The 19,585-nt window shown below is 34.2% G+C and overlaps 1 long non-coding RNA gene across 1 annotated transcript in view; it reads right to left on the bottom strand.

Moving 5' to 3' along the window:
- The window catches only part of LOC108967882, an 85,524-nt gene that overhangs the window by 22,318 nt on the left and 43,621 nt on the right, over nucleotides 1–19,585 (bottom strand). The window contains exon 3 of the long non-coding RNA XR_001993292.1: nucleotides 12,282–12,311. This is a non-coding gene — a long non-coding RNA (uncharacterized LOC108967882). The remainder of the gene's footprint in view (nucleotides 1–12,281; nucleotides 12,312–19,585) is intronic.

Raw genomic sequence — 19,585 nt, 5'->3', positions numbered from 1 at the left:
TTTTGTACACATAATTTACTCACCAAGGAGCTGCTCATTTGTCAAGAACACCGATATCGGATCACTATAGCATGTAGCTACCATACAAAATGAACTGTCACCAATTCGCCTTGAATTAAAAACTTTTTTGTTTGATGATATATCTTCACCCAATTCGGTATAGAATATTCCCATGAGCAATGCTATAATATATGAAAAAATATTTCAAATCGGATCATTATTGCATATAGCTGTCATACAAAATGGATGCTCTAAATCAAGCACTTGTAAGAAAAACTTCTTTAGTTGTTGAAATTTTTTCACGAAATTTGGCGTAAGATATAATCTCAGATAATGTTAAAATCTCGGATGAAAATTTTGGAATCAGACAACTATAGTATATAGCTGCCGTACAAAGTGGTCATTCAAAAGCAAGTTCTTTAATTGAAAATTTTTTTATTTGTTTATATCTTTTTTAAATTTCGCAAAACTATCTCACATATGTTACTGATCAGACATCTACAGCATATATCTGCCATATAAACAGACAGATAAAAATCAAAATGAAGATCGTTTGTACCCTTTTATGCTATGAGAAATGCACGTGGGAGGTGTTTTACAGCTTTGTGCAGTGTAGTTAAGCGTTTTTTCTTGTTTTTCTTAAATGAAATTACTATCTAAGACTAATTTTCATATTTGTCTTAACTAACATATGAATTCGGTTTACAAAGTACAACGGTGCGTATTAGCAACCAATCTGTGTGAGCAGAAGTCTAGCAAGGAAACCAAATATCCAATTCTTTGAAAAAAAAAAAAAATAAAGAAAATATAGCACTTATTTGGCAATACTAGTGCAAAAGATGTCACAGTTTTTCGAGCACTACAAACCAACTATTGCCACAGCCCGCACGGTACACCTAGTAAATGGGCATAATTTATATATGGATATATTGACATGTACATTCTCATATATATCTTTATATGCTTGCACCGTTTATATTATAGAATACATCATAAGTTGTGCAATATTATATTGCTTGCATACATAAATCTCTGTACTGCCAAACATCTATCACTCGCTCTCACACTCCGCGCTGTCGCTTCGCTTGTATTTTGGCAGCGGGTGTTTGGCTGTGAAGATACTCGTTAAAAATCACTTAAAATTCCATCATCATAAATTTGTCAAATTTTCGTTGCAGTCTTTACAAGGGGAGCGAGCAGTCGAAATTATTTCAAAAGAATATTAAAATTTTAACGAAAATGCAAGATTTTGTTGATTGCAAAATTATTAAACCGAATTTTAAATGATAAGTAGTAATGTTTGTAGTATATCTGTTCTGATTGTTATTACTATTAATATTGACGAGAGCACGTATTTGGACGTGATTAATGTAATGCAATTCGCACTAATGCTTTTGTAGCTATAAAAATAATAAATTTATATAGTTTTTCATTAATAACAGATCTTACTTTTAAATACGATCTACCCCTTATCATAAGAGTTTCAAAGCACCGCGCGACAAAATCGGCACAGACCTTTCTTTGAGCGACGGACAAATTATGTGCACCACCACACCGCTAACACCTTGGTCTTTCCACTCAAATGTTCATGCAATTCAGAATGTGTGCTGGCCCTACTAATGACTACAGTTGTCTGAATCGCGCGAGAGATCACACGATATTGAAATGTTTGTTTGCGCATACTATATATAGATTCAGGAACAATCGATTTTGTACGACCTTCACGAATTTCTTCTTGAAGTGATCTGCGACCTCGAGTGAATTCAACATACCATCGTTAAACATTAGTACTTGGTGGAAAGTTATTGCCCAAAACTGAATTAGGTTCTGCGATGCACTGTTGCTGAGCAAATACACGTCGAAAGTTGTAATAAAATTTGCGATTTAATTCCATTTTTTGTTCGAGATGAATATTTTAAGTTACTGTAAGCAACACAAATGGCGCTCGTATGTTAAAACTGTCTGTGTGTGTATAAGATCGAATATAATAAAATTTAGGATACAATATTGAGGTGTTAGGTTGCGGCAACAGAACTGCTAAAACCCACCATATATGATAGTTTTCGTAACATAATTTTTCAAAATATTATACAATATATCAAAATATTACAAATTTGTATATTTTTGGTAAGAAATAAAATTAACAAATAATATTTTTTCAAAAAAAGTAGGATAATAATTGAAAACCAAACACTGAAGCTGCCAATTATCCTAACGGTTTCAATCGAGCACATTTTATCACGTAATTATTCAGCAAGCTCGCATAAGCATAGGAACAAACCAGTCGCTGCACAATGTTAATCTAGAGGTGTTAATTTTTACGCTGCCGCCCAACAATGTGGCTTAATGACACTTAAAACGTCGGCCACCGCGCCGCAACTCTACCCACTGTACCGGAACCACGCAGCTAGATACGTTTACAAACATCTTGGCGTCGCTTTTCAACAAGCCTGCCTGATAGCAAAGTAGCTACTGTAGAGCCAAGTGTAAAACCGTGTTTTAAATAAACTTTTTTTTTATAAAAATATACTAGTAGTTGACTTCTATTTACTTTAATTCGTTTTTTTCAGCACTCCACTACATGGAAACAAGTTTTGTCATATGTGATAAAAAATGTCAATTTTCGTTGTGACCACTTGAGTGCGTTGTGCTTGAAATTTCAGTATTTTGGACTTCCCTCAAGCAAACGCTTTGATGTTAAGCTCTCGTATGAAATACAAGCCGCACGTTAATCGCTTAAGTGGTTTTGTAAAAAAAAAGTTTAAAATTAATGAAGCCCGCAAATACCCAAACTTCGGGCACACCATTAGGTTAGCAAACATTTAAAAGTTCAGCAGCGCTACCGCTGACGAAAATCTGACAAATATGCCGTCGGCTAATCGCCGATAGATTGCACGTGACAGCTGCCAAATCACTTTACTTCAGGTTGACGCTTAAATGACGCAATTTTTAATCAATATCCACGTTTTCTGTTTTTTGTTTGGTTTTATGTTACTTTGCATGGGCCTCTCAGTTCTAACACAGCGCAGAAAGATTTTTTACAGCTCGATTAGGGTAATTAGCAAGGAATATATGAATAACTGATGTAACTTGCTAATTGCAAGTAATATATTGAAAATGAGTACGAATTTAAAAATAGACATGCTAATATTCCCTAATTAAGTAATTTTAGTTACACAAGAAGAAACGTTCACTTCGGTTGCACAGAAGCTATAATACCTTGAAAAATAGAAAAGTATTAGAACTTGTTTTCGATTATACAGTTTGCATTACAGCTATATGCTATAGTGGTCTGATTCCAAAAATTTCATCAGAGCTTTTGCCGTTGCCCGAGGTAATATCTTATGCCAAATTTCGTGAATAAATCGCATCAACCAAAGAAGTTTTTCCTGCAAGAACTTGATTTTAGTCTTTCATTTTGTATGTGGACTATAAAACTATCTCTAACGTTTTCTTCTGGTTACTACAAACTATGTGGCAAACTTCTGTTCTGTTCTGCCTGTTCTTTACGAGCGTTGGCAGCGCTTACGTAGTTATACCTGAGTTAACAACAGCGCGCCAGTCGCCAAGTGCGGCCAAGACATTCTCTATTTGATCTCTGAGTCGAATATTTTCAAAGCTGTAGTGTTCTCCTCCATCCCGAAATCATGATCTGCTGATTATTATATTATGTTATCGTCCACGCCTCTGCACCATATATCAGGAGGGCAATTATGAGGGACTTGTAGAGTTTGGTCTTTGCTCGTCGGGTAAAGACTTTATTTATCAATTTCCTTCCTAGTCAGTCCAAAGTAGCACCTGTTGGCAAGAGTGATTTTACGTTGGATTTCAAGGCTGATATTGTTGTTGGTGCTAATACTGATTCCAAGATAGACGAAATTATCTACAACTTCGAAGTAATGACTGCCAACTGGCGCTGGTGCGACGACTGTTTTTTTGATGACGGAGATATTTCGTCTTGCCCTCCTTCCCTACCAGATCTACATGTAGGCCGCTTTCTTGCTCAGACTGCAGAAAGCAGACGTTGTTGTTGAGATTAATGACATCAATATCCTCGGCATTCGTCAGCGGATGTACACTGTTACTGAGTATTGTAACTTCTCTATTTAGCTTTAGTTTTAGTTTTTTAGCAATAGATAGTCACATGATAGAGAGTCTCCTGGTCTGATACTACCTTGCTTGATATGGAACAACTCAGAAAGGTTCTTCCTGATCCTGGGTGTTGCTCAACGTTTACACAGCTGTATTAGTTTTACAGGGATGCCAAATTCAAACAAAGCGGCATAGAGCATCCTCTTTTTGAGCAGTCGAAGACGGCTTTGAAATCGAAAAAGAGGCGGTGTATATCGATTTTCTTTTAACGTTTTTTTTCCAAGATTTGACCTGTAAATATCTAATCAATTGTGAACTTTACAGGTCCAACGACATACCAATAATTGTACGGAAACTATTTGGAACCATATAAATAAAGTTGGTTAGAAAAGAGCTCAATATATAAATTACATCAGTTTAAAAATAAAAACTAAAGCCAATTATTTCTGGTGATGAAAAGTGTGTCATTTACAAAAATGGCTGTGGTTGAATCACGGTGAATGGTTATAAACTGTGGTCAAACCAGGATTGACAATCAGAGAGGTTTCACTGGGCATCCTATATGGTGGAAATGACAGAAATTCAACTACCATTATCCCTTCCAGCTAAACATTTAAGTCGGATCTGTTCAGTCAACTTTGAAGGCAGACCTGTTGGCCCGAAGGAAGCATTCGCTCAGAAGCCAGCTAATAGGAGAGAAATTGTATTCACATAAATCGATAGAGAGTCGAAAAAAGCTCTGAGAGCGGCTCTTCCCAGCTCTAAGCTAAAACTCTTCTTTGTGACAAATATCATTTTAATGACTGACCTCTTCGACCTCTTAAAGGTTCATCAAAACCATTACCATTCATACATTATTGTATCGCAAATAAGAAAAAATAAAGTTATGATATATTAAAAATAAAAGTAAAAAAAAAACAAAAAGTAATTAATTCAGTTCATTTAATATACACAAACGTCGAACAAAATATTTCTCAAGGTTATTAGCATTATAAATTCTCTTTGTGGTTACAATGGCAGAGTCCATATGCACATACGTAGTCCCGCTAGACACACATAACACATGTCTATATGGTGCATGTGTGCAATAGAGCTCCGCCATAAATGCATACAATCATGTACTACAAAAACAACAAGAGTAATTCAAACTACATGAAGCTTCGCAATAGTAGAATAATAGATACCGTGTGGAGTATCATAAATATTCAAAAAGTTGATGTGCAACATAAAATCATAAAATAAATAAGGGAGAGAAACTTAAAAAAGGAAATAAAATAAATTGTAACCGGGTTAATATTTGGGTTTTTGTATAGTTGTTAAGTTTTTGGAAAAGTTGGCAGTAGCATTTGTATAACATTCGTATTTATTTTATCATACTAAATCGTTCCCCAATATGCAATATTTTATAAATATTTTTATTCGCCATTGCGCTGAAATGTAGGCAATATTTACTTGCAAATTTTTCGTATACCTAATAGATGGTCAGGTTTAGTGAACTTTGCATACTTTTTGGCGCATTATTGTATAATTTTCTCTAATTGCTAACTTAACAAGCTCCAAAAAAGTTTTTTCAGCAAAAATTTGGAAAAATTATTTATACGCAAACATACCAGATATAATATATATATATATATATGTATTTCAACATATTAAATCTTTTCCCGTATGTTATTTGCATTTATAAATACTATTTAATATCTACGCGCTGAAATGTAGGCTACCTTTGCTTAACTATTTTTACTAAGGAGAATATAGTCACCTGAAATGCAAAATAACGTAACAAGATTTTCGGAAATTTACAGTGGCATGAATGAAACACGAAATAAAACAGAATATGAGTGAAAAAAATTTAATATTTGTTAAAACTGGTTTATATCTGAGTGCAGAACCTGAATATGCTGAAAATATGTAATATTATGTTTGTAATTTGAAGTAGTGAAGTGTAATCAATAAGACACTCAATTTCGAATTTTTTGCTGATTCGTTATTTTGCATTTCACGTGACGAACTCCAACATTTTTCGCTGTTGGGTGAAATAGAAATAAATTTTAATTGCAGAATTTTCAAATAGGAAGCCGTACGAAGGGAAGAAGCTAACGTAAAGGAAACTAAAGTTGAGGCTACCAGGCTAGATGTGCGCTTGTATGCGTGCATACGTACACAACGACTCAAAGCATCACAATAAACTAAACGAACAGTATTTTACGAGCTCGTCCATAATTTATGAGTGACATCGTTTTGCAGGAGCATGAAAAGTATGGCAACATATGTGCACAGAAATACGGATACAAACATGTGTATGCGGATTTGTGATTACAAATGTTTGAGTATGTTAGTTGTTCAACTACTTATGTTAGCAGACATGAGTATATAAATTTTTAACTGGTAAAATATGGGTTTATAATGTTTCGTGTTAGCAAAGTACCAATAAAACGTTAGAAATTTCGGTAGTAAAAAGAGAAAAGCAGAAATTGAATATTTTTAGTTCTGCCCAACAAGCTTAATTAATACTAAAAAATAATTAATTATTTTTTGCACTCATTATTGTTTGCATTTACAGTATTTTGCAAACGTAAACTAAAGTTAAAAAAAAAAATCGAAAACCATTAAAAAGTTTACGCGCTTTTTATCGCACAACCATACGAGGCCAGGCAGAGGCGCCTTTAAGCGAAAAATGAAATCAAAGCAACCGATACACGAATCCAATCTATGGAAATGACATCTCCGCGCCCAATGTACTGCAACGTGCGCCGCCACTTGGGTTGTTGAACTCATAAAAGTATGGCATTGATGCAACGTATGCCACCAGCGAAGCTGCCTCCGCCATCACCAGCCGAAGTAGCCCAGCCAACACGCCGCTCTCATGTGCTGCAGCGTTGTTGCTGTGATGTGAAGCAATTGATGCAATGACTCATAAATTTTGCTAAAATTTTATAATACTAAAAATGGATTTTTGTATTTTACAGCGCAACATAAAAGTCAAATACACGCATGACACCAATGCACGAGTGGCTAATATAAATACTGTTGCTCCTAAGCGCACGTGCACACTTACAGTATATACGAACTGGTGGCTATGGGGCTATGATGTGCTTGTGCTAAATTTTTTATGAATAATACGCGGCTTTACTTGTGATTACCTACGCTTGGCTGGCGCAGATGACGTTGACAATTGAAGAATTCTTTTTCGCGCTGCATAAAGTTAAATTAGTTGAACTAAGGAGTACTAAAAGCGACTGGGCGACAGCGGTAGTAAAGTTAATTGAATTAAGCGACTTTTATATTTTGTGCCTATTTTTTTTTAATGACGTTTGTAAGCATATTTAATTTTCTATCGAAGTTTGGAGGGTTGATGTAAGTGCTTTTGGTGCTGAGTGTGTTAGAGACTGTACACGCGAGGTATTGAGTACATAAGTTTTGAGAACACCTTAAGAGATAGTTAATGTTAATTTTTTCCAATATCCATTTATCTCAGGAAATATTCCTCTTCAGCTTATGTATCAAGTCAGTGCATGAAATTATTTGGCAATTGAGTGAAGCTGCCTTTCTTCGATTAATTTTTTCAGCCTCATTGAATAGTCATTAGTAAAATGCACATTTATCAACATGCGAAAGAATAGCGTTTTTTTGTTAAGTTAGCTACAGACTATATAAATAATACCAAGCAGCTCTTGGCAGAAAAAAAATCCAAGCCAATTTCACAAAGTAATCCGTCAAACTTGTTACTTTGCCCTATACATGCAGTCAGTGTATGAAATTATTAGACGATTGAGTGAAGCTTTCTTTGTTGAATTAATTTATGAAAGTTTGTAGATCATGCAGAAACATATATGACTGTACTATGTCACCATTACGCCTCACTTGGTGTATATAAGAAGTATTTTAACATTTTTCTTTCGTTCCAATTTTCTCAATCATTTCTTCAATTATAGTGATGATCTGGCTTCCATTGGTGGGTTCTATTAATGCTTTGAAATTTGTAGATCCAGAAATCTATATGACTAGATTATATCCCAACAAAGATATAATAAGCGTATATAAAGAAGTGTCTTAACATTTTATAAATTATTTCCTGAAATCCTTTCTTGAAATATATATTACATATCAAAATTTTTTCATTTTGATCTGATTTTATGAAGATGCACTCCGCTTCGATGAATTTGGAAGCAAATTTGAAGTTCCTAGATGTTTCAGAAACCAATATGACTAATTTGCATCTTTATAATGCTGTTCTAAGGGTATTTAAATAAGTACTTTAACATTTTCCTATTTTTTTCTTCTTTCCTTCAATTACTTCTTCAAATATTTATACATAAATAATTTATTAGTAAATCATGTAATGTAAAAATTTGGCAAAGTTTGTAAAAAACTTAACTGTTTTAATATAACAAATGTATATAAATTCGAATTCTATAAAAAATAAATCATTTTAATCTTCGGTTAATATGTCGAAAATTTTACATCTTTCTGAAAACTACTGATTTAATATATCTATACTTGAAAATTGTATTCCTTCTTATTTTAAAAATTCGAAAAAAATGTGAAGTATATCTCGTATTTTCGATTAATTTATTGAAGTTTGTAGGTCTTTTAGAAACATATATGACTAACTATATCTTCATTTTCAAAGTTTCTAATCCCGTTCTGATTACCCCAATTGTGTTTTCAAATATAATGTATGACTTGTGTTAAGAAGCAAAAATTCGTTGAAATTTTTAGTTTTTCTAATTGTTCTAATAATGTTCAGAATTAAAAAAAAAAAAAAAAAACACATCTCTCCAGTGACTTTGGGTAATATTTTGAAGTTTTTAAATATTTTCTTTGGGCATTTAAGAAATTAAAATCTGATATCAGTGAGTTCATTTATCGATCTTTAATTTTTGGATAAACCAAAATTATAATTTTCGATTGTACTATTGTGTTAGATCAGAAACGATTCTTTAACATATGGCTCAAGTAGCTCACAACTTCCGGTCTTAGACCAAGTATCCGAACCATCCCTCCTCAGGATTGTGCGGTGGGTTTGGGAACCGCCACGTTAAGAACGTCCTCCAATAAACGTAAAAAATAGCTTCGGAAGAGCTGGTAGTGCACGAGAGCAAGACGAAATATATCCTGTCATCAAACAAACAGTCGTCGCACTCACTACTACGCTCCCACGTCACTGTTGACAGTTATGACTTCGAAGTCGATAAGGTAACTTTGTCTATCTTAGAACCAGTATTAACAGAAACAACAAGGGCGGTTTCGAAATCCAATGCAGAATAAGTTTTATCAACAGGTGTACTTCTTACTAAGTTTATAATTTATAAGTAAAGTCCTCTCTCGAAGAACAAAAACCAAACTCTATTAGTCATTCATTATTCCCGTCCTGCTATATGACCGATGACCAGATCTGATTAGTCGACGTTACGAGTTTTCGAGTTCGAAAAGTTCTGCGAAAGATTTATTATCCTTTGCGCATTGGCCACGGCGGATACTGCTTCGATCGAACGATGAGTTTTACGAGATATATGACGATATTGACATACATTGGTCAGCGAATTAAAATATATTGGTTACGCTGGCTAGGACATGCAGTCCGAATGGTCATATCGTCCGAATTGAATCCAGCTTTGAAAGTACTCGACGCAATACCCGCCTGGAGAAGCAGAGGAAGAGAAAGTGGAGGTCTTCCGTTGGAAAGAATAGGTGGAAGCAAGCGGAGAAGCAACTCGCTTCGCTTGGAATCTCCAATTTACACCACATTGCGATAAGAACAAATGACAGGCGCGCTGTCGTTAAGTCCGTTATAACCGCGTTAGCGGTATCTAAGAATGGCCGAAAATTGACCCCGAGGTTCCAATAAGTACTTTGTCGACATATCCTCGCCACTTATTGTGGTTATGCTTGTTGGAAGTTAGACCAAAGCATCATTTTTGATAAACTTTATTTCTTTACTACCATTTAAATGAAAGTGGCATCGTAACCATAATTTTTACGACTAAATCGAATGTTGCTATATTGGAGGTGAAAACAAAAGGCTCCAAAAAATTGAGAAATAGAAATGGTTAACTTCTTATTAATTTTTCTACCTGCAGTCATCCAAATGTACTCGGAGCAGATTATAAACACACTAAAATAATTTTACTAGAAAAGCGCAATGCATTCACGAAACCTCTAATTGAAATCAACCAAATTGACACACCAAATTCAAACCAATTCAATTTATCACTAAAGCATGCAATTTGCCATGAATTGAAGCATGTGGCATAGAAAACTAACGGAACAAAACTAGATTATGAATCAGAAGACAGCGCTGCTTAATGGCAACACCCCTGCTGCCTAGAATCTGACCATGCACGATTGAGAGTGTGGCAGAGGCGCCGCAAAGCCTGACACCCAGCTCATCTGGCCACAACAAATTGAGACAAAATTAAATTAATATGCCATTTAATTGAAATTTAACCACATTTGCATTTATCGATGCAAAATATGCACAAACATAATTATCCGAAGGATAAGCAGATATGTGGACACACATACATATATATGTATATATGGTGACGGTAGAGGGCACAATTTGTGCACATAAAAGGGGATGGGTCACGGAGGAAGTAAGCCATTTCGTGTTGGTGACACTCGAGTTAAGATTGTCGTGTGAGTGTGGCTGTGCAGATGTTAAGTTTGAAAATTGAATATTGTATGCAATAACGTGAAACTTCCTCAATTTCATTAAACACGAAATTTGATTGAAAATTAATGTCCGTACTTACGCGCTGCCGCCCGAGGGCTATACTGACCGACCAACAGTGACCAGTCCCGCAATGTACAGCAGGCGTGGTGGAAATAATGTGATTGGAGCGAGCGCAAGAATAAAGCTGTCAGCAACAGTTCGTCGCCCGCGGGATAACGAGATAGCGAATACTCGCATACATGTACATACGTATGTGATCTTTTTTTCAGGTTTAGTTGCGATGTTAAAGAGGAGGTAACTCAATTTGTGTGGTTTATCTGAATATTTTGGGGAAATATGTATTTGTTTTATGTGGTAGATTTGAGTGTGTCAAAAAATGGAAAGAAATTTAAATGCTGACAGCGCGAGGGAATATAAAAATATTTAGATAATGCATTCCTAATCAGGATGTAAAATTTTCTGAGATTTAAAGCAAAATTACGACTGTAGAAGGCTTTTCGATAGAGCTGCTGTCAATGTAGGGCTCTGCGGACGAAAAAAGGACTCACAAGTTTTGACTTTCGTACAAAATCCAAAATGATTTTCAACTTTAATCACAATAAGTAAAGGAGGCCTAAGTTTGGGTTTAACAGAAAATTTTAAACTTAATTTTCAATGATGAAAGTCGAGGTCATATTTAAAATGTTTCATGTCGACAGAGGTCTACATATTCGATATTAGGGTTTTAAATTTTATTTAGAAACAATATTATACTATTTTAGAGCGGCCAACGTACCTTGAGGATACTATTGGTGCTCGAAACAGTCACATTGGGGAAGTTGAAAAAAAGTTACCGTTGTTCAAAAATAAGTGAAAATAATGAAAAAATTTACCAGGATTGTTACATAAGCAGCCATGACATAGCGTTTGGTGGGATTGGAAAGGAATCATCCACTATTAGCAGCTCCAGACTACCATTTGTTTCGGTCAATGCAGAACTTCCTTAATGGAGTAAGATTGGTTTCAATAGCAGCCTCTGAAAATTACTTGTCGCAGTTTTTCGCGGACAAACCAGAAAAGTTTTACATTGGCGGAATAATGTCTCTAGCGAAAAAATGGCAAGAAATGGTCGACCAATATGGTACATATTTGGTTCTTTAAAGTTTATTATAAATATAAAATATATGTTGAAGTTTGATTAGAAATACGAAAAGACTTTTTCAACTACCCAATATTTGGACTTTCAAACGAAGTTAAAAATTGTTTTAAATGGAAAGTTGTTTTAAATGATAGAGTGTCAGGAAAATATTAAGCACCAAATTCGGTTGATATAGATCGAGCAGTTCCTAAGATATTAAATATCGCCTTAGAGCCATTGAGTTTTAAGCAAGCCTTTCCAGTTCGAAACTCAATGCTTCTGACTTATTTAGTTAGTGAATTAATGCCATTTTTGTAGAAGAATAAGGGTTATATGGATGTGGGCTTAATTTAAAGAATTTTCCCTTTCAAGCTTCAAAACGAAATCGATACTTACATACAATTATGCCTTCAGTGCCGTTAAAATCTGAAAAAAAAACATAAATTATTTTCAATAAAATAAAATAGGTTACAATAAAGTCACTACAACATACTTTTTTCACTTGTTAATTTTCCGCTCCTAAACTATTTTTATTATTTACAACTTGCTGATTTTTTTGCCAAAAAGGGTTTTATTCCTTTTCCAAAAATTTCGAAATTGACAGCCACAGAATTCAATTAAAATCGAAACATGCACGTAGGTGGTCAGCGAAATGCTTTAAATATCCACAGGGTTGAATTTATGACGACATGCCAGTGTACACGACATGCGGAGATACGGACACCCATAATTCGTTTCAAAAAAGAAGTGCACAGCAAGAATTCTGCTCATATTATGTAAATAATGGTAATTATTATTACTATCATGTTTGTTAAGCCGAAATGTTGAATGCTGGTAAATAAATACACTTAATTGCTCATTCAATGGCTAACTAATGCATCCCAATGACTGTATACAAGCATACATTTAGGCATATACACAAATAATATATTCAACTCTTGTAAGTTGGCGAAACGAGGGCAATTTTTAACTTTTTTATTTTCTTTCAATCTTTAATGTTTTCTTATTATTATCCCTTTGAAACCACTATCTTCCTTATAACTTCTATCTTCACTTCAGCTCATTGCCATTTAAACATTTTGCACAAATTACCCAAAAATCACATAAACTGTCTATAAAAACTCCCCACTCCTCTAATGAAATTCATTTGTCCCTTTGAATTCATGTGTTCGACTAAGTCGACGAGGCTCGGCAGCAGTGCTGGTCCTTTGTAGCTGCCAACAGCAGGTGTGCTTCAAAGAGGACTAATAACGAGGTATTCGGATATAGATACCTAAGTGGCACACGCACGCAGCTACGTGCAAAATACACAGACATTCAAGCATATTCTCACCGATATTCTTGGCTTGTTTTGCATTGAACGCTGCCTGTCGTGCTGGTTTTGTAAGCGGTTGTATTGGCTCACCGGTCAGCCTCCAAGCAGCCAGGCAGGCAGACAGTCGGTCGGTCGGCTGGAACATGTGCGCTGTTCGTTAGCGATAAGGACATTTCCATGTAATCATGGATGAATAATTGGATTTTGAATCTCAGTTGGTGACTCAAATGGTCACATGCTGACTCCAGCCTTTCTGTTGTGTGGTTTGTGTATATGTGTTTGCTGTAAGCACATGGCAACGACATGTTTTGTTGTTGGACAGCTGTATTGGTGTGCATATGTGAAAGGATGTACACAAATGCCGCTTGGCTAGCGATTATAATCCAAATAATATTCACACCGGGAAGTCCATATTAATATTTGGACATTTTCTAAGTCATATTCATTTATTACATTCGCAATGTGTAGGTGTGTGAATTAAATATAGGGGGTGTTTTTAGGAGCATGCAAATTCTTTTTTTTAGCAGAAAGTTCTCTCTTTTAATGAAGTTATAATATTACGGAAAAAGGTTCAGCGCAATAAAGCAATGCTGCTGTGCTGGTTATAGTAATATATTACTGGAGAACTTATAATCTATTTCGATTAAGATCGGGATGCGAAAGATAAGAGACCATTTGTCTATATAGCTAATAATAATAATATTTGAAAAATATTTGACAATCAGTTTGACATTTAATTCCATTCTCTATGTGAAATTATATATGTACCTCCGAAAAAAGCATCCTATACTAAGAGGTTATGACAATAAAGTTTTGGGCTTAAAAATGTAATAAATTAGATATGTGTTGTGGAATATAAATCAAGGAAATCTCTCTTTAAATATTTTTATTAATTTTTTTTTGTTTATTAATATATTTACATATACAGACCAGAGTTGATAATTTTTAAAACCAAAAACGAACAATAGTAGAAAAACAGCTTTAGACAAAGAAGATAATATATTAAAAAAGGTTAAAATAATAATATGCAGCCACTTTAGGAAGATATCTCGTCAAACAAAAACTCTTTCTGTGCAAGCACTTTATCTCGATGGTTCAGCTTGTATGGCAGCTATGGCCTATAGTTGTCCGATAACAATGGTTCTGCTCCTTAGTGAGGAAGAGCGGCTGCAAATTTCCTAATCGATACTTCAAATACTAAAGGACTAGTTCACATATAACAGGTTAATTAAAAAGTTTCCGATCTACCATAGCAAAAAAACATTTTTTTTGGAAAATTCGTTTTTTTATTCAAATTAGTTATTTTCAAGAGTTATACACTGATTACTACTTTTCGCTCTATTTGTGCTTTGCTTCAAAATAGGCCACAATTTCTCCGATCATCTCTTCACTCGACAAATATTTCTTAACAGTGAGCATTCTTCTGAGATCTGAGGGCAGGAAATAGTTGCTGGCAAAAGCCATGTAAAGCCCAATTAATGGTTTTTGTCATCGTTTTCACTGACTTGTAACACGGTGCATTGCCTTGGTGAAACAGCCAAGTACACGCGCCTTTTGAAAGTTAGAAATAGCAAAAAATCATTTAGATTTAATTTAACTAACTTTTAACTGACGTCTTATACAGATAGACGGACCTGACTAAATCGACTCACCTTGTCACGCTGATCATTTATATATATACTTTATAGCGTCTCTGTGTTTTGCAAAATATTAACTTCGCAAGCTATTGAAATCCGTTTGAAGTTGCTGATGTACTCTTGAAATTATACATTATAATATTGCTGACTATTTTAACATTGTTTTAGCTTAATGATATTTAATCTGCAACATGGAGAAAAAGAATGTTTTCAAATGGCTATTGGACTGATATTCATGAAAACAGAAGTGATCCCACTTGGACAGCACGAAACATCGGTTAACTATGATATCTGCTTTGTTGATAAAGCACCTTGAAACTGGCATTAATCTGTTAAGGGCGAAAATATCACTTTCAGTCACTGAGCAATAAGAATCCCAAAATAAAGAATAAATTAAATAGGATACTATTGATAGTGTGGGCAGACTGTTCTTAAGTATTCTTGACTGCTTAGCCAGCGAGCTCAAAGCTAAGTACAGCCGCTTTACTGTTGTAATGAATGGTAAGCCCGAAGAAGAGCCTACGGAGCAATACATCTTCTGCTAGCTTTTATGAAACCACTTCTGTTTAAAAAATGACACGATGATCGGGTATCCTGACGCTGAAGTTATTGTAGAACTATAACTAGAAAAATATTCCCCCAGAGAAAAAATAACACGCAAAGAATGTTTCGTTTTCAAATTAAATTAAAATATGAGAATTCGTTTTCAGAACAAGGCATTTGATTTTGAAATCACATTTGATTTCTGAAATAGGTGAAACGATATTCCAACCAGATCACTTCATTGTTATGCCAAAAAGGAAAAGCAGACCATGGCTGAAGATAAGGTAAAAATAAATATTGAATAAATATATATTTTCGGATAAAAAACCTTAAGGTTACACAAAATTGCTTAAAAAGAAAAATTGTACTTTGCTTCCGCCTTTTTTCTTTTTAAATTTAAGGCTTTATTGTACAAAAAGGGTCCAAAAGTGTTTTCCCTTATTCCCTCAAAAAGCAATGCTTAATTAACACAAGTTTCTTTACAAAAATTCTATATTTTTTTAATACCTAATAGAAATCATATACATGGTAGTAGTAGAGTAATAGTATTATCTATGTATGAGTCAGCCTCAGTAAAGGGACTGGTGGACGGGTCCGCAGCCGCACTTTTCTTGAAATTAAATAAGAAAAGCAAAATTCCCCGCAAATGACGAGAATTCGGCTCAAAAAGTGACATTTTCAGTTGAGAATAAGTTTGGGATGCAAACAGATCTCTACAAAAATTTTGTTGGGTTAATTTTGACACAAATGTCCAAGATCGATATAAAGCGATTTAATCGGCCAGTGCTTGATGGAAGCAAAGTTGTAGATATAATATAAATATAGAAATGTAACCATTCCGGGGACTGCTAAATTATTCAAACTAATTGGCCAGGAAATTGAGGTGACCAGAATTTTATTCTTCAATCTGGAATTGTCAGATTATACTTTCCCAATCTCTCCGAGTTGGAATATTGTTGCAAATAGAGTCACCATTTTTTACTGAATTAAAATCCAACTACACTTAGTACCTGTCTCAGAATGTAAGCAGATCTTATAGATATGAAAAAGTATAAATTTATATAAATACATCAGCATATACATATCCACGTCTAATTGTGAGCTCAATTTTATTACTTGGTATAAAAAATTCATTATTGGGCCTGTAGGTATATTCGCTGAAGTAATTCACTCATTTCGCCTACATTCAATTTCTTTTTAGCAAAGCAAAAAAAAAAAAAAAAACAAAAAAAAAAAAATCGAAAGAATTACTTCATTTGCCTGATGCGTGGCGAATACTAATTTCGGATAAAAGCCTTTGTGCGTAATTTGAAAATCTGCATTACAATAGCCTTTAGCACGATAAGCGAGTGCGCCACAAAACACTTACATACATAGGTACACTCTGTTTGCGAGTATTCAAATTGAAACGCCCAGTTAGCGAAAATGGGAGAATATGAGAACGAAAAGTTTTCATTGGAAATTTCATACTTAATATTTCACTGGAGAAGAAAGAGTAACAATTTTCCGATTTTTAGTTTCTATACTTACAGACTGAAGGAAGAATATACAAAAGCTTTTCAAATTTCTGTAGACCTCTTCCAAAGAGCAGATTGAAGAAAGTGTAAAAACCAGAATTCATTCTTAATCTGCAGTTGATAAGTCGATGTAAAAAATCCTCAGAAAAACCCTGTTTGAAAGATGTGTGTTTTCAGAAACTTCAGATGCCCGTTTTTTATTTAAAACGCCACATTGTTTTACACATATTACTTTTGCATATAAACTTTATTAATATCACCAGATATAAGTACGCTGTAATATTAAGAAGCAAGAGAAGAATATACATAAGCATTGCGCAATTGTTTTGTAGTCTTGAAAAAACTAATATTCGATTTGAACTGTGAATGAAATGTTCAACTAAAATTTCCAGCCAAACTGCAGTTGATAAGTGAATTCTATAAAAGCTACTTTACTTAAAAATTGATAAAAAGCTTATATAAAGCTCTACTCGAAAGCTGTGACAGTCAAAAGAGTTCCTAAAGAGCTCTACTAATAACTATTATCTTCAGGACCTTTCTTATCAACACTGCGTTCAAAAAGCTTTTTCATAAATTGTATTTGAAAACTGCGATCTACTTTTTACAACTAAACCATTAAAATAAAAAGCTTTAAAACCAAATAGTTAACTATTTTCAAAAATCTACATTAAAAGCTTTATTGGAAAGCTTTAGTTGTCATTTTCAAAAGCTTCTCTTCCTTAACACAATTAAAGAATTAGTAATTTTCGAAAAGAGATGATTTTCAAAAAATTTTCTTTCTTTATAGTAACAAATAAATTAACAAGTTTGAAAACATTTTACGTGAAATTCTGTGATTTTCAAAAGCTTATCTTCCAGAAAGCTTCAAATAAGCTCTAATTGAAAGTTAAGATTTCCAAAAGCTTAAGAACCAAGCAGTTAAATATTTACGAAAACTTGATTAAAAGCTCTTGCATTACAAGCGTAAGGAAAGCACAAAAGTTCAACGAAAACAACGACTTTGGCTCACTGTGTGTACAAAGTGAATTTCACGTATATACGTGATCTGGTGCTTACGATGCATATGTATGTGTGTAAACGTACTCCGTTGCCTACTACACCTCCAATATATAGTGCAAGCTATAAAGTTAACTAAAGTCCATTCGGCTGCGACGATACCCATATATTACATGCATACATACATATGTATATACACAAGCACACACGTTTATAAGTATTCAAGTATATACATGTACGTGCATGCATCCCATCGCCTACAATCAGGAATTGGCTTCGCTTTGCAAATATTAACGGAACACATATGTATGTACAAATCGTCATATGTACGTATGCATGTATGTATATGTGTTGGACAACCAGCGCAATATATACCTGCCACGTTTGCTCAATCTATTTTTGCATGCAACAGAGTTTGTGCAACACATATGGAATTTATTGATTGCACACACGCAATTTAGGCTTCATGCGATTGTCCGTCGCCTGGACGGTGTTGCCTGTACTTGTGTGTGCGTGTGTGTGCGTGGGTATGTAACGAGGTACACAGCAAGGCAGCGCTCCTTGTGTGCATGACTCCATTGAACGTTACCGTTACCATATCTGTATATTTACATGCGAATATGTGCGAGGTTGTAAGCACGTTTGTGCGTTTATTTGCATGGGCGCAGATATTTTTTAATTAAAATGCAAATATGAGCTGACATTTGCTTAACGCATGCAATGCACAGCTGCACGCATACAACTACACACACACGCTCACACAGCAATTACTGCATGACTATGCATTTCCGTGCAGTTTGGCAATAATGTGTGTACGACGGGGCGAATGAGTGACCAGAGTGCATTTTAATTTCCTCTTTGCTCGCATTTTTTCTACACTTTTATGGCATAAATGAAGTCGTTACTATATTACTGCACTAAATTGCATGAGGAGTTGATGCGTACGGCAGTTAATTTCGGCTGCTAACGGTATTTGCTCTTCTTATTTGTGCTTGAATATAAATGTTGAGTTCAGTTGCTTTGAAATAATTAGTCTAACGTCATTTAGAGAATTAAAGAAGGATAATATGAAAAGAAAGCAATTCGTTTGAATTCAAATACAATATTTAATTCGCTTAATATAATGAAAACATATACTTATATATACATATAAGTATATGAAAATATAGAAGGATTCAAATACTTTATGTTTGCGCACAGCGAGAGTAAAATTAAAAAAAAAATAGATTTTTTCCTAAACTTCTATAGTTTATACATTTAAAAATAACTAACAAAATTTTAAAATATTTTTAAGTTCTTTACAAATTATAGACTATTAATTGGATAAATAATTTTTACGTATATTATAAATTTTTTTATATTAAAGGAAATAAAATTAATAAATTTCAGCGGCTAATCCACTTACGAATTCCCACAAATAACCATTTTTTTTTTTTTATATCAAATCTACATGTATTCGAAAATATTTTCCAGTAATTCAAAATTAATTCGGCAAATTGTTCCGGATATATGAGCGTATTTGTAAGAGTGATTTAACTTAGAAACTGAAAATTAACCTTAACTTACAATTTACCATAACTTAAACTTTCCCTTAACCGTAACCTCACTTTTCTTCGCAGATTGCATTATTGCCTTAGTCAAATTACTGATCATTTAGTTTGTGTGACAGCTATATGTATAGTGAGCCGATAT

This window comes from Bactrocera latifrons, unplaced genomic scaffold (genome assembly GCF_001853355.1).
Source record: "Bactrocera latifrons isolate USDA-ARS-PBARC rearing strain unplaced genomic scaffold, ASM185335v1 scaffold_2, whole genome shotgun sequence".
NCBI classification, from domain to species: domain Eukaryota; kingdom Metazoa; phylum Arthropoda; class Insecta; order Diptera; family Tephritidae; genus Bactrocera; species Bactrocera latifrons.
Note: the sequence above shows the minus strand (reverse complement) of the source record. Positions and strands in the feature narration are given on the sequence as shown.